Source organism: Apostichopus japonicus, chromosome 14 (assembly GCF_037975245.1).
Source record: "Apostichopus japonicus isolate 1M-3 chromosome 14, ASM3797524v1, whole genome shotgun sequence".
Taxonomy (NCBI): Eukaryota; Metazoa; Echinodermata; class Holothuroidea; order Aspidochirotida; family Stichopodidae; genus Apostichopus; species Apostichopus japonicus.
Genome location: NC_092574.1, coordinates 8,375,301 through 8,400,692, shown reverse-complemented (window position 1 = coordinate 8,400,692; position 25,392 = coordinate 8,375,301). Strand labels below are relative to the sequence as shown.

General features: G+C 38.8%; 1 long non-coding RNA gene across 1 annotated transcript in view; it reads left to right on the top strand.

The window, feature by feature from the left end:
* LOC139979353 (uncharacterized) overlaps nt 1-25,392 on the top strand; it is a 77,029-nt gene that overhangs the window by 34,857 nt on the left and 16,780 nt on the right. The window contains exons 2-3 of the long non-coding RNA XR_011797137.1: nt 3,054-3,137; nt 13,871-13,981. This is a non-coding gene — a long non-coding RNA (uncharacterized lncRNA). The remainder of the gene's footprint in view (nt 1-3,053; nt 3,138-13,870; nt 13,982-25,392) is intronic.

Here is a 25,392-nt window from a genome sequence, read left to right as displayed (position 1 = left end):
CAGGCCTATTTTTTTATACAACGCATATGCAAGCATTACGTAATACTCTATATAACTCCCAATACAGTTTCCGTATTTACGTAACCCATGAATCCTTTGTAGCGTCCCCAACCCCAGTCTTGGCCAAGTCGTTGGTAATACTCTTTTTCTCGCGTACAAACTGTACATGCCTCAGAGTCCGTCTCTGCCACCACGAATGTGCTTGTCAACTGCATTTTATATGCCCGATGATCTTTCCGATACAAAATCAATCGAAAGCGTTGCCGCGGACGTTCTCTGGGCAGTACAGCAAATAGATACGGGATACGGGGAAATAGCTTTGTGAAAATGAAAGGTACACTATAGGCTGTACATACTAGGGTCTTAACAAGACTACCCCAACCCCATCTCACCCCGAGAAAATTTTCCGACCGCATGACGGACAACATAGCCAAGGACTATTATTATGTTTGTTGTTTTATGGAATAAACTTATCTGTCCTCACGATACAGTCAAAATGTATACAATGTTATAGCTGTGTTTGTATACATTCTGTTATACTTCACTATATATATATATTTGAAATAAAACAGAATGATTAGTCAAGCTTTATGAACCACCAAAAACCTGACATTAATTGGTTTGTATAATCTACCCATATAACTTTGTGGTCAGTCTAGACTTCATCGAATTCCATTTACATCCTCCCTCTGTCTACAGTCAGTCTGTCTCCTACCTTTGTAATGATGATGGTTGTGGTACAAAAATGACCAGTCGCCCTCCAACCTCCCCCCCCCCCCCCCCTCGAAAATACAATTGGTCAGGAAATATTCTTTACAAAATGCCCAGGTGTTAGTTTCTATTTTCTACTTCCAAAAAAAAAAAAAGTCGTCCTAAATGCTTCATCAGTTGGAGGCTGTTACATCCCTTAGAAATAATCCCATCTTTATTTGTCCTCTCTGTTTGCTCCTAAATTGCCCTAAGATTTCTAGGCATCTTTTGAAGAGGGGGTTTTGAGAGCCAAGACAAAGCCCAGCAAAAGTAAAGGCAAGCACTATCGAACTATCTCAATTGGTTTTATGTTAGAGCTTGGTAAACAGGCGCAACTATAATTGAGGAAGTGACTAAGTGAGTCAACCAATATACTCTCACAAATACCTTTATTGAGTTAGCTGTTGAAAAGTTGTTAAGTAGTTCTTAAATTGATTGCTCAGGGTCCTAGCAGGCGCTTGGCAAGTTATTCCTAGTTATACCTCTTGTTGCATTTATAAGAACGATCCACCGCCGCAAATGACAAAGTATAGGTGAAAGTGGGTGGAAACCCTATATAGCTCGCCGGTGAATAAATCGACGGAGGGCTAGACTATAGTCAATCCATTTGTAACTTACTCAAGTACCTATACGGGGATGTTGGTATTTCAAACTCTATGATGAGGAGGTATTATGCTGTTAACTGTTAGAATAGTGTTCAAGGTGTTGTTTCTTTCGTTACAGTTACAGTTATAGGCCACGCACAGAGTCTATCATGACAATCGTTATACATTCTCACATCATTTATCAGATACACTCGTTTTGGTCAAATTTACCTGTCGTTCAAACATTACTTGATGTTTGGTCAAGTTTAAGCTATAGTACGTACGTCATTTACACACGAAATATGCTAATCCATTTCCGTGTTCTCGTTTCATCAGAATTTAACTTTCCTCCTAAGCAAATAGTGAATGTAATTTGTCATACGTTACCCCACCCCGCCCTCTCTAACTGAACAACGCTTCCCCACCCCTCCACAAATCCCCACCCTCCCCAACCCCTCGCTGTCTCTGCAGTATCCAACAAACTATTGGTGACACTCCACCTGTGATGCGACTGGGGAATTTCGTCCGTTTGGAAAATTTCTTTTTAGAACAATACGGACTCGGTTAAGTTGTTCGTCAGTAACCGGTTATTGTCTCCAACATCCATGTCAACCGTTCTTCCCTCCAATAACAGAAGAATCGCTTCCCCATCCACCCCCCCCCCCCTCCCCTCGCTCTCTCAATCACCACAGCGAAAATTTCGTGACCTTCCGTCTATATATATGGTGCGACGACTGAGAACTTTTGCCTGTTTGCGGCGGATTTCTAATAGCAAGACGAACCGATTTCGATATTCGGTTTTCGACTTCGATCCCAAATGACCGACTCTTTGTTGATGATCATGTTGAGAACGGTATTTCAAGTATATGCTTCAACAGGTTGATACGCCACGCTCAATAGTAAGGATTCTGCTCATGATTATCCTGACAGGGTGCAAGACTTCCATGGCTTAACAGTGTCCTACGTCCTTTCCAGATCCCGCCCCCCCCCCACCCCACCACTTGACAGTAAGCGTTAAAAGTCATGTTTCTTGGAACAGCTAAACAAATTGTTTATTTTTTTTATTTACCATAACAATTGCTAGGATACTTGGCAGATATTCCAATAAATTCATAACTATTGTCTGAAGACACTGAAGTATTATTGCTTAAGAAGCCTGCTGTCTTTATATAGAACCGACCAATTATGTTTCGAGTAAGATAAGGCACATTGACATGGGGATTTGAAATATGAGTGGGGGATTTATTTGTTGTCTTTTCATATTATGTGCTATAGATTTAATGGTCGGTGTCTTGTCACAAAAACACGAATAGGTATTCCATATTCAAACTGTGTATCGCGGGACGACAGTAATTGCACTGTACTATTTCCACCAAAGTACACCTCGAGGTAAGATGTAACACGTTTGTTACTTAAGCTCCTGGAACTTGGCACTATATGTCAGTATCAGACCGGGGATTTGTTGAATACTGAAGAAACTTAAACTTAAACCAAGCGGATGATTTTTATAAATAAATGTCAATGAAAAAAAACAAGGGTACGAAGTTTATAGCCTATGTGATGTAGCAATATGGTTGATTCTCAACAAAAACACGTGAACTGAAAATTTACTATACTTTTGTATCGAAAACGAGAGCTACTTAAGTGTCAAACATATTGTTTGATTTTCCACTTTCCGTCGCCGTTATATTTCCGTTATTCTGTTTCCTTACCAAACAGCGGCTCGACCAGAATCGCTGCCCCCTTTGTTTGCAATGTTCTTGGCCTATTTGCCGTGGAGAGACAAACAAGTTTGCCCTAAAGGTAAAGTATGCAATGGAAGTAAACATGAATAGCTTTGAGCTAGCCTAGGTTACGTTATCCTAACAGATAAATTCCAACGGTTCGTGTAGTAAATGGTATGTGATGGGATTAAAAAACAAAATGAATGACCTTCACCGGATTTTCACTGTCAACCGTCATGAATTCGATATCATTGCGTGTTAAACGCTCGTGATTGGGTTAAAAAAAAAGAAAAAAGGAAAAAAAAGATGATATTTTTAACGCAATGTATTACCTGCATGCTAACGATGAGCGGTGAATAACAACCATCGGTACTTTGTTAACTATAACACTGCATACAACCATTCTAAAGCCAATACAATTATTATACATGTAGCACATTGAATGGGCCAACCGAATTAGGTAATGATTTTCGTTTACCCAGAAGGAAGACATGGGGCTGTAGCCCCCTCCCCCCACACCCCCACACACCCTATAACTTTTGGAAGAATTGATACACCGCTGCAGCCTGCCAACATCTCACAGTGTGTGGGTCTGTGTTTTTTTAAAGGACAACGATATATTTATGTATGCTGTTAGGCCATACAACTGCGCAGGGTTACAGTGTGTTCACTGGTCTATGCGTCTGACGTCACTGTTATGTTACGTCGCGCATTCATGAATGTTCTTGATAAATGTTGCAGTTAATTCAATAGCAAAACGAAAGGCAAAACCTAATGGAAGTTCGTGCAAAGGGGGAGGGGAGGGGGGGTGGTTTCAGTAAGCACAAGTACGAAATTCTTTACATTGCTGATGCTAAAAACAGTGAAATTCCAAGACGTAATTTACCACCACCGAAGGCTTACTGCACGGGCTAATCTATATAGGGTAATGAAGCCCGTGCTCTGGTTGAAAACATTCGTGTTAATAAGCTACTTGAGAGATTAAGATAAAGTTAAAATAAAATCATAACAAATATTTCTGACAACTTGCCACGTTACCGGTATTAAATTTAAAATTGGTATGGCCGACCTCTCATGGCATACTAGCTATAAGCCTATAGTAACTGTGTAGACTGAACGCAGTCATAGGCGACGACCATGTGACAGATGGCGGGTCACTAACCTACACACCGAGCCGGGGACAATTCCCTGCTCGCTGACAGCTGTTCATAGTGATCGTTCTCAAATGTGTCAATAGGTTTAGACCGTAAAATCCAGTTATGCTCTTAGCATTTCGCACCATTTTATGACGCCATATATGAAGAGGTTACGGTATATAAGTAGAACGTGGTATGGGAAACCCATTCCCTGACATGGTCAACCAAAAGATTGAATGAATACTGCCAAAGTAAATTATATAGGCTACGTTTCTGAATGCACGGCGATGGTTCTTGACGATATATAGCGTACCAGGCGGCAAGGGTTATGAAACCTCGAGTAATTTGAACATTGCGTAATGTCGACCGCCGACGATGTGAGGCCCGCGAGTTTGCCATGCCTTTGTACCATATAAATCCCGTGAGATAGTTCCCTGTAATCTGACAAATACCATATATGTATGTATGTATGTATGTATATATTTATATATTTAAATATATATGTATATATATATATATATATATATATATATATATATATATATATATATATATATATATATATATATAAATATACATATATATATATATATATATATATACATATATATATATATATATATATATATATATATATATATATATATATATATACACATACATACATACATATATCCATACTTGACCAAAATGTGACCTTTTTTTGATCAGCGTAGTAACGCCAATTATAGCGTTCACTCGATGAGCGATCCCCCGCGTGCATTCAAAACTATTGTGCGAGAGTAGAGAAGCAGACCTCTCGTGTAATTAATCGGCCAATTATTGGCGGCAAACCTGGTGTAAATTGTTTACGTTTGGATTTAAACACACATAATTGAAAGGTTTTGAAGAGGTTTATTCGCACGAAATAGAAATTGAAAGTTTGTATGGAATCATATATGCATTTTTTATCATTGTCGTACAGTAAAGCCCATAGTAGTTCGCATATTGAGCAAACAACACTGTAGTTTCGGTAAATATACGTGTTGCAGTACTGTATAAAATTATATATATGTGTGTTTGTGTGTTACGAAATCTAATATCTACTGAGCGCCCTCACTTTTTGCTCTAATTGCGTAAGCACGACCAATTTAAAATGCAGAATTTATCGCAATATCGTCAAAGAAAATCAAAAAGTGATTATAGACAAGTTTACAATAGAAAGACATAACGTAGGAATCATTCACGAAGTCAGTTTTCATATTTCGTAATTTTTATTTGTACTCTCTGTGCAAAAAAAAAACAAACTTATAACAAATTTTGAAACAGCAAACAATTGATTGAAGGCTTGATAACTCAGTTGTTTGAACAGAGGATTTATTTTGCTGAGGTCTCACGTTTGAATCACGTTTAAGCCTCCAGTAAGCGTCCCGAGGCCCAAAAACTGATATCTATCAGTATTTGATCTTGAAAAATTTCTAACTTATTTGTAAACATGCTACTTGAAACAATTGAAAGTTCGATGCTTTCCGTTTTTCATTATAATCTGTGGCTGTTCCTGGGCAGCTGACGTCATCATTTAGGTATGTATGATATATGACAAGCTCCCCTGGAGATACAAGAAAATCTTGCAGTGAATATGAAACAAATTTGAAAGTTATCCATATATAAGTGTAACTTTGGCGTTCCACAGAAACACCATTTAACATGCCAATGGTGTTGTATCCCCAACGAGAATTGTGGATCAACACGGCAAACACCTGCTAGTATAAAGTAGGTCACATTGATGGAAGGTCACCCACCAAATTCCCCTGTGTCGATGGATCCTAAACTGCAGTGTACCCTTCGGCAACGCGACCAAACGTATTGAAAATAAAATGGAAAAAAGAGAAGCCTCGGTCGAAAGTTAAGGATTCGCCGGTTACTGACCGATTCTGTACGCTATGCCATTGGCTCATTAAAGAGATATATCCGATTTGAGGTCAGGGTACTTTGCCTTAAAGTTTTCGATCAAGACCAGACACTATAAAAGGGCTTAGTTGGAGATCGAATTTGTGCTTTGTTTATTCTGCGTTATTGGTTGATTCTTATGTCGCACAATACATAGAGCTGACTGTATTGATCACAAGAGCATGAGTAATGCTGCGTGTGATAGAGTTAAGTCATGAATATTTATGAATTATGTCATCATTGTACTGGAGCGAGGGCGAAGCTGAAAATGGACACGGAGTATCAGTCGAAAAAAAATTTGCCCACATACCGAGTTTTTATAACATTTTATTGGTTCAGGGGTTTTCATCTTTCTGTTGTTTTAAATTTAAATTGTGTTACAATAACACCAAAGCAATATAAAACAGAACGATGGTTGAATGCCCATCAGTCGTCAGTTTGAAAATTCAGTAAACTCACACCTAAAGCACCTGTGTAAACGTACAGTGTGATGGGACTTATATATGCCGAGGTTCATATACAACAACGTGCGACAACTGCTTGGTACCATGGTACGTTCTTAACCCTGCTTGGCTATATATCGCTTTAATTACTTGACCAGTAAGAATCACGAGAAAATTGCCTCTTTGATTCCTAGAATTCTCACCACATGGAGGGTCATCTGTAAAGTAACTGAATGGGGACCGTGCTGAGTAGTAGCCTAATTTTAAAACAATTAAGTTATCCGGAGCCTTGGGCATGTATTTGACCATGTGTTGTAGTTGTGCAATGTGGCCGAACCCTGCTAAGCTCGGACTTGGTCATCCTTCGACACCAGGGGGAAAGTCAAGTGGCCACAGAGGTTATATATATATATACATCCGGGTAAAGTTGAAACACTCAGAATACTTTATTCCTGAATATATAACGTAAAAAACATAACAGATTCTTTAAGGAGAATATACAAATATTAACCATCATTATTGTTTATATGTATTAGAGATAACTGCCATGAACCAAGTTCCCCAAAATATATTGTAAGAAAAGTCTGCTTCCATTTGGGTCTGATATCACGGATTTACCACTCCTTCACACACGAGGGGAAAGACTTGAACAAGTCTGGATATGACATCATCTAGCTACAATTGCTTCAAATTCTTGTGTGTTGTTGTTGCTGTTGCTGTAACGTTTATATTCTGTAATGGAGGTGGGGTTTGATAAAGATGAATATTGATAGTTTAAACATAGCGTATAAGCATTGGTTGAAATTTGAATACTTATGACATTCTACCTTGAAAATACGAAAAAGAGAAAAGTTAAAGGTGTCAGATCCTAGTGGCTCGATGACATCACAGTTTTACAAAATGGCAGCTATCAGACTGTTGTACTACCAGATATTATGCAAAACCGAGCAAGATTTTGCCTATAGCTGTTTGGGGCGAAGCGGGTGTTCTTCATAAAGAGATCTGTGATATAATCTAATATTCATGGTTGGCTGTGTGTCACCTTTAAGGTAACTTTAGCTGGTTGGGTATCAGTTTTGAACTTCACGCGCATGTTTCATTACTATAAACGTCACTTAAAACAATGTGTTACATTATTACGGCATTATACATGCCATTCCCCAAGGATTAATGTCAATGTACCATAGATGTCTTATGTTCCATATACGTTTGAAAAATTTCCTTTATGTGTGAAGGAAATTTGTCAAAAGGATGTAACATAATTATAGCTGCTATATGCAACGACGACATCAAATTCTGCATTGAATGGTGTAGGCAAATTAGGCTTCATATATAGGCAGACATTACTACACAGAATCACGCAATAATTGCTGAGAGATTATTCACGTTGGCTTAATGTAGCGTTCATTCTGGTAATATATGGAATACCCAAGCTATGTTTGTTGTTTCCTTTCCGGTGTACAGTGGTCCCCCCCCCCCCCCCCCGCGTTTATGAGTTGTGACAGGGCAGTTCACTCGTTAGTTGCATATAGTTTTCCCCAGACTTCCAGTATTTGGGTAAACCTATGGTTACCCACGTTATTGTTAATTGGTACAACCTGATCGATAATCTCTCACGTCATTTTAGCTGGCCCTAGTGTATTCTTTGGTAGCCTATACATTACCCACATTGTGTAGCCTAAGTTGTCCTTTACACACAGGTTTATATATGTTAATTTGGGTAACAGATGGATTACCCACGTTTAAAGGCATTGAAGGCTCGCCCAAACCGCGTGCGCACATCTGGAAAAGTTAACTTTCTGTTGCTTGCAAGTGACGTTTTGTTTGTGTCGCTACAAAATGCAGACAGTAATGAAACGTGATACCTTGTTATCTTTAGCTGGACCTGAGATGTCCATCGCTGTATCGTTTGTACACTGTGCTGTGGGTATTGACCGCAGTTGTATGTGCTGACTGTACACATAGTGTCTAATTACCGACGGTAGCAAGCTGTATGTGTATTTTTGGGGATCGATGGTGGTGTTTAACACTTCTGTTACACCTCATTCGAAACTAGGTCAGATTACCGGCATTATACGTTTTTTTTTTTTTTGCGCGAGTCTTCACACCCTTTAGTCTTTAAGCCGTTCGATAATCGCGGTACGTCATTTCTGTTCTCCTTAGCCTACCGTGAAATATCACTCAGTCTACGAACTCGACTGAGGCAGGGAGGCTAGATTTCACAGCAACTTGATTTGTTTATTCAGACCGGATATGAATCTTTCACGCTCTGCTTATCTCCCAGTGACCGTCAAATGGCGGTATCTCCATGACGTCAGACGCATTTCATTTTCGTCGATGTAAATGAGCTGTCATGCATGGTTTTTATTGGTGAGACCCTTCCTGACAAGCGGGGACCTATTTATGAAAGGTAACAGCTGGGCTGATCCATGCTATATCCCGGAAACGGATTTGACTCAAAGTAAACATGACCGACATTTGCAAAATACTAATCGTGCGTTGAGGAACCTTCATCTTGTCAAAACAGAGGATGGGAACAAAAAACAAGGAATGCGCAAACAAGACTCATCAAAAACTGAGTGTTGACGAGACGTATGACCTTTGACCGTTGTCAAGTTTGACGCATTGACACGACGATGACGAGTCCGAATCAGAACTTCGGGTCTTATCGGTTCCATCACAAATCAGTCATGGAATTCTGCGTTCACAGGCATCTGTGGATTATTGGGGGGGGGGGGGGGGTAGCCTCACGGACCAATGTATTATATATATATATATGAAGCTATCAAAAAAAGAAGTGAGGGTTGGTTGGGAAGGAACAATACCGTTGGGGTCTGGGGTCTCCGTTGGGATTTGCCTCATTTTGGAAATGCTGTGGTGGCCCACTGGATGGTACATTGGCAATCACGACAATTTTATATCCAAATTTCTACTTTTCTTGAAACTGTACGAATTTCGGTCTGTCACCACCAATTTTTCACGTCAGAACTTTCCTTTTTTTGTTGTTGTCGAAATTCGAAACAAAAATCGAAAATTTGTCGTACTGTGAGGTACTTAAAAAAAAGGACTGTTACATTGCCTGGCGCTCCTTTGGCTAATACAAAGTACACATCTTTAGTTGAAAACAATGTCAGGGCAGAAACATGCTCATGGTCATGTGGAGGGGTGGGAGGGTGTGGGGGTGAGCTAGGGCAGGGACCCTCTTCCCCTGTTCTTACGCCTATGTAACGCAAAACATGGCATTAACATTTACCACTTGACTACTGAACTATACCAAATACCTCCAGATTTTTTTTTCTTAAATTCCAACAAACCCCTTCAAAGTTGGCCCTGAATTAAACAGGAAGTGAAAGAGTCTCCACAGGAAATTGAGTACAGCCAAACTTCTGTATAGATAACAGATAATAAAATAACAGAACATTTATGCGTGGCTAGCTTCTACCTCGATATAGACATTACTGAAACCGACGTCTGTTTCATCGATTGGAGCATGAGGGGGGGGGGGGGGGACAGGCTAGCTATTCGACGGCGGAGTCAAAGAGCATGTAATTAAGGCAAGTCGTTAGTAAAGATCTTGTAGAATAATTCTGTTTACAATTTAGATCATCATCAACTTGAAATCTTCTTCCATCTGGAAGAGCATCCTTCTGTCGTCATCAGTATGCATTTTTCCTTTCATTTCATTTTGTCGTTAAAACATTTTTTTTTCTTCTGGGATGTGCCAACATCCTAATAGGCTGATAAACATTGACTCAGGAAGGAAGTCATTCTCGTCTCAATCAAAGTCTTAACGAGTTGTTATGTAAAGGAGAAAGAAACATTTCAGTCTCCGCGCTAATTGAATAAGCTCAATTTCTTCCCCTTTGAAACAGGAAATTTTGATTTGCCGAAGTAAGTGTTGATAATTATGAAAATTAAATCTATCCGGTGAACTTTTTTAACTCACAGTGACCCAAAGGTGACTCGGTACAACAACCCTCGGGGAAGGTAAAATCATAGACACGTGGAAATAAGTATAGCCTATATTAACTCATAAAAATATACTAGAATGAGTCATTTAATGTTCACCCTGCATGTTCAAGCTTCACTCAAGCATTTTACTGCCAACCCCCTTGTATTCTAGTTGTTTTTTTTTTTGTTTTTTTTTTGGGGGGGGGGGGTGTTCTAAACTGTAAAACTCCACGGGCATGAATAATGAGACTGCTTATATATTTCAATATACAAGAGTTTTACTGATTTGAAAAGATTACCGTTGTTGTCTCTTTTATTCATGTATAACATCACACACAGTGAAATTCACCCTTCAAAATGAGGTATCATCACCAGACGCGTCGTTCAACCTCACCCCAACCCCCCCCCCCCCCCAATTAAAAAGTTAAAAATTAGGCCTACATATTAGCGCACATCTATAGCCTATAAATATGCTACAGCATGTAACAGTTTCACGATTAAAATGTTAACATTTTCGGAAAGAGAATCCCTACACCCCACCCCCACCCCTTAAAGCGAGAGTCGATTTCAAGGACGTCAGGACCACATTCCCTCCCCCTTTTTCCACCATAACTGTTCTTGGACACACACAAAGAGGGCATTGGAATTTATCAGTGCATGTTTGAGGTGCACACGTTCATAGTGTAGAGCTACGGTCAATCACAGTTCAGTATGTATTGGTATAGACGAAAATTAAACAGAGAGATATGAGGATATAAACACTTGAGTCTCTGGCAACGCAGTGGGTGCCTTCTCAGTCTAGTAAAGTGTTATGTGATTAGTCCAGATTGTGTATTCCTCTCGAACCATTTAGTTTAAATAAGCATCTTTTTCTATTAAACACCAACCACATTATTTTCTCAATTGTGGTACAACAAACCACAGGAAGGACTAAGGTCATAGTTTTGCCAAGTGAGACGGCGCAAGTATAGGGATTTTGAATATGGTATCGTATTAGTGTAGTTCATTCACCAGTTCATCCCTGTGCTAGCATATGATATGTTTGTTTCACCATGGAACTCCCTGGTTTCACCGACCGAACAACAGTCGTATGGTACGTTAATCGATGTTGTAGCATCTGCAAATGTCTACATCAGTATGTAACTGAAGATAAATTGAAATGGTTAACATTTAATTAATTAATTAATTAATTGGCAAATGGTGCCATATATAAACAATCACACAATATCGATTAAATATTGTCAGTGGGTGGACCCCGTGAGTTCCCCGGTCTCCCGATATAGCCTCACTAGTATTGCCACCAAATCTGCTAGAAAGTTTAAAAAAAATGGCCACTCATGGGCAAACTTGATTCAGAATTTTGCTGTCATTTTCAAACGCTTCTCTCTCCCTGAGACATTCATTTGTTTAATTTGACACGGTACTCTTCAATGTCTGGGTAAGCTTGAGAGGGTAAGGGAGGTAGGAAGGGATGGGTAGGGAGGGAGGGAGGGAGGGGATGGTAGAGAGGGAAGGTGGGGGTGGGTAGGGATGGAAGGAGGAGATGGGATGGGTTGGAAGGGAAGAGTTGGCTAGGGAGGCAGGGGATGGGTAGGGAGCGAGGTGATGGGTAGGGAGGAAGGGGGTGGGTAGGGAGGGAGGCAAGGAATGGGTAGGGAGGGAAGGAGGGGATGGGTAGGGAGGGAGGAGATGTCTAGGGAGGAAGCGGGATGGGTAGGGAGGAAGTGGATAGGTAGGGAGGAAGTGGATGGGTAGGGAGAGGGGGACCGGTTCGAATACCAGGAATGTTACTTTAAGAAATGCTATCACGCTACAGTTGGAGGTCTAGACTGATGTACGTTATCGTGCACCGTCACCTCAGAGAGCAGCTTAGTTGTCATCTGTATTGCCTCCGAGTTCATCTTTTAACAGGCTGAGAAATTGAAGAAAAACAAAACATTTGTCGGAAGTATAGCTTACTGGAGTACTGGAGTTTCTAAGTGGTTGAATTATATATATATATATATATATATATATATATATATATATATATATATATATATATATGTATGTATGTATATATATATATATATATATATATATATAATAAAATTGAAAGTCGTAATGAGTTGGAAAATCAAGAACAGTGAAAAAACTTCCACCCTCCACCTGGATTCGAACCCTGTACCCTGTACGCGGACACCCTAACCACTAGGCTGTGTACGCTGATTGTATGTCCAGAGGTTCGAAACCGGTAAGGAAGGTCGTAATTCCACTGTAGGCGTATATATATAGCGGTATATGTATATGTACATTTTATATAACACCCTACTGACGACCAGGTGTGATGCAAACCTAATCGAATCAGAGAACTGTCAGCTAACTCTCTGAACAAATGTAGATGTTGATGCCACTCTCTGTTAACTTAAAGTTACAAATCTTCCCAGCCTGCAAAACATATGGCCATGCTTTAGTAGGGCACAGCGAGAAGTCGCAACAAGATACGTTCTCTCGGTGACATACAGTTTTAACTTTCCCCTTGTCAATTAATTTCAAACGGTTTTAAAGATCGAACCTTAAACTTAAATTCCCACTATAATTTAACTACCGCCCAAGAAGCCCGCCGCTTCGACCCCCACGCTGCCTCCTGATGGTACACAACGTTAAGCTGTCGAGAATGACATACACAGGTGACGAGAAGTTGCACCAAAAGAAAAAAAAAAACATAAAACGTATACCAGCAGAAAGATGTACTAGATAAGCCAATTCACCCGTTGCGATGCAAATGTTATATTTAATCTAATTTTCTTAAAGTCAGCCCTGGTTTTATTCCAATTTCATCAGTTTCCCATCACATGTGTGTGTATATGTGTATACCAGAGGTTTCAACTCTCACTTTGTGCAGATCTTGGCCTGTTCTTCACTATATTACATTCCATTTCCAAAGTGTTTTTGCGCTTTGTCATAACGATATTCAAGTAAACAAGTATGAAGGAGACCAAAGATTTAAAACGAGAAGATGAATGGTACACCCATATAGAGGCGCATGGTCTACACTACCTGCCATGGTACAGCAACAGCCATTTGGTGGGGGTATTTGGCCACTAAAGTGACGGTATCAAGGTATAATATAAAGGAAGCTTGTAATAATTATATCCTATTGAACTCACACAAATTCAGGCGAGATGGTGGAGAAGATCCGGGGGGGGGGAGGGAACATTTGTAGGGTAGTGAACGTTAACCCCGCTACCCGAACCCACCCCACCACCACCCCTCTCTGAACCATGGTTTAATGACATCGCGGAAGCTAAATATATATTAAGTTAATACCAACTATACGTATAACATTTCCCCTTTGACTCTTTCCATTGCAGAGATAACGTATATTGCAAATATGGATTATGTATACTCGTATACTGCAATACTCTGCATATACTGTAACTCGGAAGAAACATTCATTACGTCACCAAGTTGGCTTCTCTGCGGTAAGTAATGATTCCCTTCGATATTTGCAAAGCCGTCGAAATTTTAATTCCCCAATATTCAAATTGGGAATCGCGACACTTCTTGCCTTTTTGGAGATTGGCCAAAAATTGACGATATTTGTAGGTAAAAAAATGTGGAAATATCTCGATCGTATAAATTAGTTCAAAATTTGCAAACTATAGTACCATCTTGAAAGTAAGCACCCTTAATCAAATAAAAAGAACTGGTCAAATGTTAGTGGGATACCTCCTCCTATATAGTGTCGGCCTCCTTCAAAGACCACAACATTCGCCATCGTAGAGAGTCGCCAAGATGATCAATATATATATATATATATATATATATATATATATATATATATATATATATATATATATATATATATATATATACATAAAACAAACAGCGAGTTGTTCCATAACAACTCCCTGATTCAAAGCAAAACCTATACTGTGTACATGCACCCCAGGTAACGTAACCTGGAGCAAATGGCGTGTCGTATACTATAACTCAGCAGGAATGAATAAATGATATATCATTTTCTGTGTGTTATCTTTATCAATCCATTGACCATGTGTGTCTTGAGCAAGTTCTCTTCTTTTCTGTTCGTCTCCCATGACTTCCGATTACCCTGTGAACTGAACTACAGTGAGTCTGGTGGAGTTTTGTTGCTGACATTTGTGAATGTCAAACTGTCAGTCACGTTTTAATGACAGCCTCGGTTTGTTTCCTATACCAACCCCCTCTCTTCACGGTTATGGTAGAAGAGTCTTTAGCGATGGCGTATAAGTGTTTCCACATGTCCCCCATGCCGATATGACTTGCATTGTTTTAGATTCTAATTGTCTGGCTGGTATGCGATCTGGCAAAGTCCATCGTATAATCTCAACGTCAAATTCAAAATGAATGACCTTCCATGTTATATATGGTCCTTGACTCGCCATATGTGACATTATTGCTTTTCACTGCATGTTCAGTTCTTTTCGGTAACTCTCTCATGATGACGGTCCCGTATCATTCTTGATGAGGCTTGTCACCTGCTCCTTTAAGGCCGCCTAGCACAGTGACTGCCGCAGTCTGCGGCGTAGGAACAACTCTGCTGCGAATACGTCCTCGATGGCTATAGAAATCCTAAGAAATGTTTATAGGAAATATATTCATCAACAATGGCTTGCATCTCCTTTACAAAAAAAAATTTTAAAAAATGTAAAATAAAAAATAAATAAAAAAATCAGAGGTAAAATTACTTTTGACTAGTAAAGGATGTACTTCACCTAAGGATCATCATATCAACTTTCACTCAATTGCTAAATGTCGTTCTTTATAATATCTTCATTTGAAGATACATATTTTGTGTCAACAGTGAACTTGAAGCAAGCAGGATATATGCCCTCATATATACGCACATTAACAGACTTATGGTTTGCTATTTTTTTTTTTTTTTATTCTTTACAATAGATTCATTTGTCCTTGAACTCTTATCAAACTTTCACTGCAGTGTATTTATATGTAAAATTGTATCAAATACAAATTAACATGAGTAGCATTCATATTCTGATATATCAACTTTTTATAGTCGAAATTTAATATAAACATTTTGAAGATATATATTCACACAAACCGTCCATGTTTAGTTACTGCGTATCTATTTTATCACATTGTGTTTGCTTCAAGTTCACTTTTGGTTAAAAACCTAAATGAAAATTATCTCGAAAACGGCATGTAGGAATTGAATGAAACTTTCAGTAGTAACGCTATAATTAAAGTTATAACAGTAAAGTCCTTTGTGTTTCCTTACGCCCGGAATATGCATTGAACGACTATACCATGCAATTACTGTAAATTCTTTGTTATTTTGCTGGTTTGCTCTACATTGTTTATACATTGTGTTTGTTGTTTATACTGCAACCATGCGGGTTACATAAGTAAGTCGGTACTTATTGTGATGATATAAAAACAGGAACACTAACCAAACTGATAAAAGCAATTCCTAAGAGGCGTGCTATGTTTTACCGTCACGTTTCAGAGATACCAACAAGAGAACGGTGAAGTTCAGACGAAACGTTTCTCTTCAACGACAGGAAGCGAATAATTACTTCTCTAGAAATTAATACCTGGAAACAATCAAGTTTTCCTCTAGAGTTTATGACTCATTAAAAGAGGTAAAGAAACGGCAATGCTGCTATTTAATGTTGTTGGCGGTGTCTTAAAAGAACGGATTTTTATTGCCCCATGCGAACGTAGTGAAAACAAAACATTAAACTGAATGAAGAGCGATAAAAGACAGTGACTCGGAAGACATTCAACGCGATCGGGAAAGTGATGAATTTGAAAATAGCTTGAGTACGTTACCCCTCGCACTGAAAACTTAAATTGGTTCACCGACTAACAAAACGTTAGTCCATCTGGTGCCTCTCCCGACTAACATAGCCTTAGTCAGTTGCTATACCGACTAATTTATTCCTTAGTCAGTTGGATTTCTTAGTCGGTCATCTTAGTCCGTCAGCTTAGTCGATCAACAATTTCTCAGTCGGTAAATGTATATTAGTCAGTTACATTAGTTGGTGACATTAGTCGGTCTTTACCGACTAATTTATATGAGCCACCGACTAGTTTATAGCAGGTTTTACATTAGTCAGGATGGTGCCTCTCCCGACTAACCTTTCTTAGTCGGTATCGAATGACTAGTTGCACTGACTAGATTCACTGAAAGAATTAAACCCGACTAGTTTCACTGACTAGTATCACTGAAAGAAAAGAGAGCAGAAGAAGCACAAATAATGTGTACGTTGGCAGTATTTATTTCTGATAAAACTTCTGATGTCTACAAAAGGCTGACTTTCGACAGATAGAGAAGAAATCACTGTAAATAAAATCTGAAAATCTGATTTTTGTTTCCAACAAAGTTAAGACAAGTTAATAGATCAAACATGAATCGCAAAAGTATAGCACTGCACAATAATGCAAAGTTGAATCTTGGGCAAGGGTTCCTCATGACTTTCGTTTTAAAGTGGTACCCCAAATCGACACCAGTTAAGTCTTCACGAACAAAGAGTGTTTCTCTTAACTACAAATGGCCTCCCACTTGTCTTCAGGAAGCCAAAATATGCACCATTATTGACCTGTGAACAGAAAATATGATATACGTGTAAGCACAGATACAGATATAGCACATGATAACTCACATTATCATAAACATACATTTACATTAAAATTTTATAACATATTGGGAGGTATACATTTAAATCTAGGTCCCTCAAATTATAAGCCAGGAATAGCAGCTTTTACCAAATTATTATTAGCTTTGCACAGCATAACACCAAGTTATTTCTCAAAGCTTAATAATTATGTTAATTATGTTAATCATGTTAATAATGATCCCAATAGACCGGGATCCCAGAGGGTTTGGTTAGCTGGGAAGGTAACCAATTGCCTTGTACATCACAATGTTCACAGTGCATTCCTGTATATGAAACCAGACGACTGGCAAACCGACTGTGGTGGGTGTGGCTGGGAGAGCAATTTTAAAGTCACCTGATAGCTAACCTAGATCAGTTTTCATGGTAACACATCAAAGTAAGTACAATATGTCAGGTATGGCCCCAAGAGCAACAAATGGCCATTGCCAGTAATTATTGGTGGTGGGGTACCCCTGCCAGTGATCTATAATTGACCCCTCAAGGCTGACCTAGGTCAGCTCATGAGGTAACTACTTGAAACCTACTGGAAAATGTTGGTTAGGGCTTCAGATACAACTGATGGGCATTGCCAGTAATTTTTATTGGTGGGGTACCCCTGCCAGTAGACCCCCAAAATGCCCATCCCCCATTGACCTAGATGAGCTCATGATGTAACCAGTTGAAAACTACTGGAAAATGATATCACTTCATATGTAAGGGATGGGAATTTCCAGTAATTTATATTGGGGGGGGGGGGGTACCCCTGCCAGTAGACCCCCAAAATGCCCATTCCCTCATTGACTTAGGTCAGCTCATGAGATAACCAGTTGAAAAATTACTGGAAAATGATAGGTATCACTTCATATGTAAGGGATGGGCATTTCCAGTCATTTACATTGGTGGGGTAACCCTGTCAGTAGACCCCCAAAATGCCCATCCCCCATTGACCTAGATTAGCTCATGAGGTAACCAGTTGAAAACTACTGTAAACTGATTGGCAGGATTCTATATATATGTAAGGGATGGGCATTTCCAGTAATTTATATTAGTGGGGTACCCCTGCCAGTAGACCCCCAAAAAGCCCCCCCCCCCCCATTGATCTAGGTCAGCTCATGATTTAACCAGTTGAAAACTACTGGAAAATTATTGACAGGATTCTATATGTAAGGGATGGGCGGACTCTGGCAGTGGTGGCCCACCAATATAAAATACTGGAAATGCCCATCCTTACATATGAAGTGATACCTATCATTTTCCTGTAGGTTTCAACTGGTCAAATCATGAGCTCACCTAGGTCAATGAGGGGATGGGCATATTGGGGGTCTACTAGCAGGGGTACCCCACCAATAAAAATTACTGGCAATGCCCATCCCTTGTATCTGAAGTCCTAACCAACATTTTCCAGTAGGTTTCAAGTGGTTACCTCATGAGCTGACCTAGGTCAGCCATGAGGGGTCAATTATAGATCACTGGCAGGGGTACCCCACCACCAATAATTACTGGCAATGGCCATTTGTTGCTCTTGGGGCCATACCTGACACATTGTTCTTACTTTGATGTGGTTACCATGAAAGCTGCTCTAGGTTAGCTATTAGGTGACTTTAAAATTGCTCTCCCAGCCACATCCACCACAGTCGGTTTGCCAGTCATCAGGTTTCATATACAGGAATGCATTGTGAACATTGTGATGTACCAGGCAATTGGTTACCTTCCCAGCTAACCAAACCCTCTGGACTCCCGCTCTACAGATCAGTGAAAATTTGACCAAACTTATGAAGCTTGCACGTAAATGATATACTAGACTGGTTTTTTTTAAAACAGGTTATGAAAAGTATCTTAAATATCATTAAACAGTTGGGTACAATAGTTAAACTCACTCTTCCATCTTTTTTCTCTATGGTACTTGTTCCTTTGCTTTTTGGACTCTTGGATAAACTCTTTTGTTCTGCGAAGGGTACCAATATATCATCTTAAAACATGTCTTTAAGCCATATATAACACAGTTCTCCTCTTCTGTTGTTGCCTCCACACTGGTGTCGTACATCACAGGAAAGCTCACCCTTGACTTAGATATTTGGCTTTTCAATTCCTGCTGGAAGAAAGAAACAGCAAAGTATTCATCATTTGAAAAAAAAAAAAATTAATAAAGTTGTCACCACAAAGTTATGTGAGATTTGCTTCCACTATAGTCTCAAAAAACAATCCCAAAGTTTGAAGCAGACTGTATAAAGCTGAAAATTTGAACGAGAGTGTCATCACCATTGCAACCAGAATCAAATGCCCAGAATACAGAGATAATAAAACATGGTCTAAATCTTTGTTTGTTTTTATGATCTTTAAAAATATAAAATTTTAGAAACAGAAATGCACTGAGCCAACTTATTTATAGGCCTAATCGTTTTTAGTTGTTATTTTGCTTGCTCACATAACAAGCCTGTTTAGACCTAGGCTAGAGGAGAATCAGTACTTTGTTACACTAAGTTTGTCTTCGGTCGTTTTGATATAGTCTTACTAGTAGTACTAAAGTATATAATGGACCGGCGAAGACTAGAGAATACCCAGAGTTTTAGCAACTGCGTTAAACTGTATCATCTGATCTATTATTTACGCCAATGAGTTTCATTCAATCTAGGATCAAAAAGAGAAAACTAATTAATCTTAACCTTTAAACTTTGCTACTAAACAGATATGCTTGAATTACAAATAAATGTCAAAAAAACATCATAATCTAAGAATCGATGCATATACATATACATAAACAGAATAATTTGAATTCGCGCAAGTGAACCCTGCACTACATTGGACAGAAAAAAAAACGTGCAATTAGACCAAACTAAACATACTAAATTTTCCGTTACTTCTACATAAAATATCAATACAAATACAACAACTTACTCTTTTGGCAGTATACTAAAAGCACATGTTATAATAACTTCAGACTATCAAGCTTTCCTGAGAAAAAACGGTTAATACTTCTTACAGTAAGCAAGTCGACCGTGAAGGAATGTCGCAATTGTTTCCTGGGCGTGACCGGAAATTAAATACTAAAAAATGATAAATGAAAAGGTTAAATAGAACTGAAGCGTGCATCCTGACTGCTCGCAACATATAATACCGTTGACTAGCCAACATAATTTGTTCAGCCTACTGTGACTGTACGTTTGAAGGTCTAGCCTTGCTTATTCAATATCACAAAGCCTACCCATTTAGATTCACATGGGAAATTACAGGAAATCTTTACCAAATGAGTGTAGACTTCAAATAAACTATTGAGCCATATAGTTCCAGCATTTGTTTGGGAATAAATAAGAAGATTATGTGCCACTGTTCAATCTAGCCCAATACACACATAACACATTGTTAATTGGTGTTTAGGATGCACACTTTAGTGTTGAGAATGCACTGCAGTACCCAGTAGAAGCATATAGGCTACTCACTGTCATTGCACTTGTGTATTGCGAAACGCCAACGTGACAACGGTAGCGTTACACTAACCATAATACAGTACTAGTGCCAGTGGCCTAACAATTAACTTTAATTTTACCTTCAAGTTAAAGGAATAACAGGTAGGCCGATGATGCAGTTAATACCTCCATTCTTCTAAAGACCTTCTTGGGTGATTTACGGTTGAAAGTTGCTTAGAGTGATCGTATGACATGAAACTATGCCAAGCCCAGCAAGCTGCCGTTGCCTCTCGGTTTCCAAATTGAAGTGAATCGAATTGGGTTAAAATACATTAGTCCGTCGACACCGACTAAGCTACGATTATGGCGTAAATCGGGTGTCCGTATCGTTCTTAGTCCATGGGTTAAAATACCTTAGTCCGTCGCCACCGACTAAGCTGCGATTATATTTTCCTTAGTCAGTGTAAACTAACTAAGAAGCAGCGATGAAACGAAGATTTTTGCTAGTCCGTGTGCATTGACCAACGTTACAGACTAATTTAACGTTAGTCCGTGGCAATATTGACTAGTTTATTTTTTCAGTGCGGACTAGAGAGACCGAAGTAACCATTTCGTTATTGTATGTATGTATATGCATATATATATATATATATATATATATATATATTATATATTATATATATATATATTATATATATATTATATATATATATATATATATATTCGATGAATACAACGAACGTATAACACGAGTAGAAACGCTACACTGATTGGTTGTTTCAAGCACGCTTATAGTAAGCAGCCTTTATGGCCTCGTTGGCTTGCCGTGGACGTGGTGGAGATAGAAAGGAGTGGTTTTGCGAGTGACCATTTTGGGGGTTTTCTAGCTAAATGACGGCGACGATGCTTATTCGACCTCAAGCTCTGTGTACTATATAAAGGACGATACGCTTTATCTGACCTCGGTAAATAATATTCACATTTATAGGATGAGGATGTGTGTAAACCGATAAAGGAAATCACGCGTATAAGGTGAGGCTGTGTACTCAGGTATAGGCCATATAAAGACACACACTATCACCATGGCTACTTATGCCATGGTTTCTGTATAGAACGACTCACTTCATATGTCATTTAATTTAATTTATTAATAAAGATGGCGGATAACCAATAATGACCCCGTGAAATCCCTTCTTCTCCGGTCAGGGTTTAGTACCTGTGGAGTAACGCTCGGGGAAGTTCCTGTCGGTTTTTTGCTCTTTTCATTTACTCATCTCTCAGCTGCAGATGACGTCATAGAGCGAAGAGGTTTTTACATATGGATCTCAACAATATCTGCAAATTAACTTTCGAAAGCGAACTCACCCCACCCCCACCCCTGCCCGTCCCCCTTTTCTGGTTGAATTTTGTTATGAGTTATTTCCGTATTTCACCATTTGATCGCAGAAATCAAATTATAAATACAAATCGTCTTTACCTACACTATAACTTAAGCAGCCATTTTGTTTCAAAAATATTCGAATCATTTTATAGTCTTATTCCCCCCCCCCCCCTTGGCGGTGGGGGAGGGGGCTCGCCGTTTCCAGCTTATATAAAAAAATTAGTGTCTGACCTATATTGCAAACAATGCTACAACACTGTATGTATTTACACTAAACCACGCACCTCCCCTTAATGATACAAATTATTAAATAGTGCATGCTCTAAGGTCAATTTTTTTTTATTGGGGGGTTGCTATTAATTCAAAATGCAAGGCAAGGAATACGTCATTGATCTGTTGACTGTGACGGTCGACCGGAGCACGAACTCTATTCGCGGAAAGCACTAATTACTCTGGCTGACTAGGTTGTTGTACGGGGCCAATGTACTACTACTAATGACTTTCTTATATATTTTGTTATTCAAGTCCAACAACGTCTTGAAGCCAGGCTGCATTAACACTTCGTGCAAACTGCAGGGATGCGGTTTCGTTGGAATAACCATTTGGCGCCAGAGTTTCAATTTCGGTGTAAGATCTCTTGGTGATTAAGTATTTATCTCGAATATTATTACGGCTTGGTGAAGATAACCGTGCATATGGAAAGCCGTTTTAACATTTAATAAGGAATTTCAGATATCTCGAAATAATTTCAGATATCTCAAATTAAATTACAGATATCTCCAATTTATTTAAGATATCTACAAATAATTGCAGATATCTTAAAATCAATTTCAGATATCTCGAAATACCAGGGAATTTCAGATATCTGAAATTGAATTCGAGATATCTCGAATTCAATTTCAGATATCTCGAATTCAATTTCGGATATCTCGAATTCAATTTCAGATATCTGAAATAGAATTTCAGATATCTCGAATTCAATTTCAGATATCTCGAATTCAATTTCAGATATCTGAAATAAAATTTCAGATATCTCGAATTCATTTTCAGATATCTCGAATTCAATTTCAGATATCTCGAATTCAATTTCAGATATCTGAAATAGAATTTCGGATATCTCGAATTCAATTTCAGATATCTCGAATTCAATTACAGATATCTGAAATTTCCCGATTAAATGTTAAAATGACTTTCCATACGTGCCATTTTAACATTTAATCGGAAATTTATGCATATGCATTTCAGATATCTCGAATTCAATTGCAGATATCTCGAATTCAATTTCAGATATCTCGAATTCAATTTCAGATATCTCGAATTAAATTTCAGATATCTGAAATAGAATTTCAGATATCTCGAATTCAATTTCGGATATCTCGAATTCAATTTCAGATATCTCGAATTCAATTTCAGATATCTGAATTAGAATTTCAGATATCTCGAAATCTATTTTAGATATCTCGAATTCAATTTCAGATATCTCGAATTCAATTTCAGATATCTGAATTAGAATTTCAGATATCTCGAAATCTATTGAAGATATCTCGAATTCAATTTCAGATATCTGAAATAAGAAACAATTTCAGATATCTAAAATTCCCGATTAAATGTTAAAATGGCTTTCCATACGTGCACTCGTAATTGCCTATCTAGAGTAGGTTTTGATGATTTTACACGACAGGAAACGAGATGTAGGTCACCTATACTGAAGAATCAAGTAAATAACTTATTTAAGTAGGAATGAGGATGACGTGTTATAGTTGGGTAGAATTGTGATATAACCCAATATATATTCATACCTTTGCCCAATCTGCATGTCTAAGGAAAGGCGGGTCAGTCCGGTGACATAACCCATGTATCCATACCTTTACAGGTGTCACGAGAGGTGGGTTATGGTGACATATTTTCCCGAGACCCGCGACCTGGCTCTCGGACGCCTCTGTCAATCTGTGTAAAATTTAAGAAAAAAAACTGAAATTATTTCATCCGTTGTCTAGTTTGATTTAGTTAGGAATCAAATCTGCTCGCTAGTTAGCATTCATAGTAGTAGTAGTAAGCAAGGGCGTAGGAACCGGGGGGCTGGGGGCGCCAGCCCCCCCAGTGAAAAATGTGGAGGGGCGGAAGTATCATTCCGCCCCCCCCGGTTCGCAAGTCAGAAAACCCCTTTTTCATTTCCAAATGAGAAAAAAAATCTCATTTGGAGCACCAAATTGCATCTAAGGCCAGGTGAAAATACAAAATTAAGTTTACAAAATGGAGTGGGTGTTGAAGTGTGCTATATTGCACCAAATTGCATCTGAGGCCACCTGGAAATGCAAAAAATTCCAAAGGGGAGGGGGACACCCCCTCCCCTTAGACCCCTCCCCCAGGCTGGCCATCAGTCTTCAGCCCCCCCCCCCCACTCAAAAGTACCTTCCTACGCCACTGGTAGTAAGTTGAGTCTCGTCTACCCGGCACGCTCAGGGATCAACCTCCGCCACGATCTTGCGCAAGGTTTATCATTGTTATTGCTTCCTCGAAATTTTTAATGTTAACGTCCTTAAATTGCGACTTTATTTTTCCAAGCAAGGTATAGTCACGGGCCTTCCTATTGGTTTAGCAGTATATGTCTCGATGCTTCTCTTAAAGCAACCTTTGCTGGAGCGTCCTCCCGGAGTCTTGCTACATGACCGAAAAATCTCAATCTTTTATGTGCGACTATGGATGACCAAGGTGTTTGGTTGGTTCCATTGTAGAGCTCATCGTTTGATAACCAATTGTTATTGGTCCATCTAATGTTGGAGAATATTACGAAGTAGTCTCCTTTGAAAAGTGTCAATTTTGCGATCAAGATCCTTCGTTGTGCTCCACAGTTAGCATTCATGTATCGACATAATCTATGAGTTTGGTCTTAATTTGGTCATTCGTTATCTTGCTTTGAGTACCGTAGTATAGTTGGTAAAGGTTTTGTAAAACTGTCGACCAAGATCAAACCGTTGGTGTAACCTCGTGGTTCAGTTCTCTAGACCTTAGATATGTAACCCTAAATTTAGTAGATGAAAAATGTCTCTTGCAACCATGGGATGGAACTGCCTTCGAGATTAATAAAGCTTTATATAGAAACGTTTCTCAAAAGGTCATAGAATGTTTCAACATACACCTTTGTCAAAAGTGAAACAAACTTAATAAAGTAAATATAATTCTGTTATAACGAGAACGATAATTCCAGCATCGACATATAGTTGCCTTATGTAGATGTTGAACAGGTCGACCTATGTAGCCTATACTACTATCTATACTGTATAGGCTGCCTATTTTCAGATAAATATCGTTTTCATGTTAACACGGGAGAGAGTTCGAACCCTTATGGCGATTTGACCTGTCAGTAATATAAGGATGTTATAGGTTGTCCAAACAGAGATTTACAATAGTAGATAAAAACCCGTCCCTCAGGAAAATGACAAAAA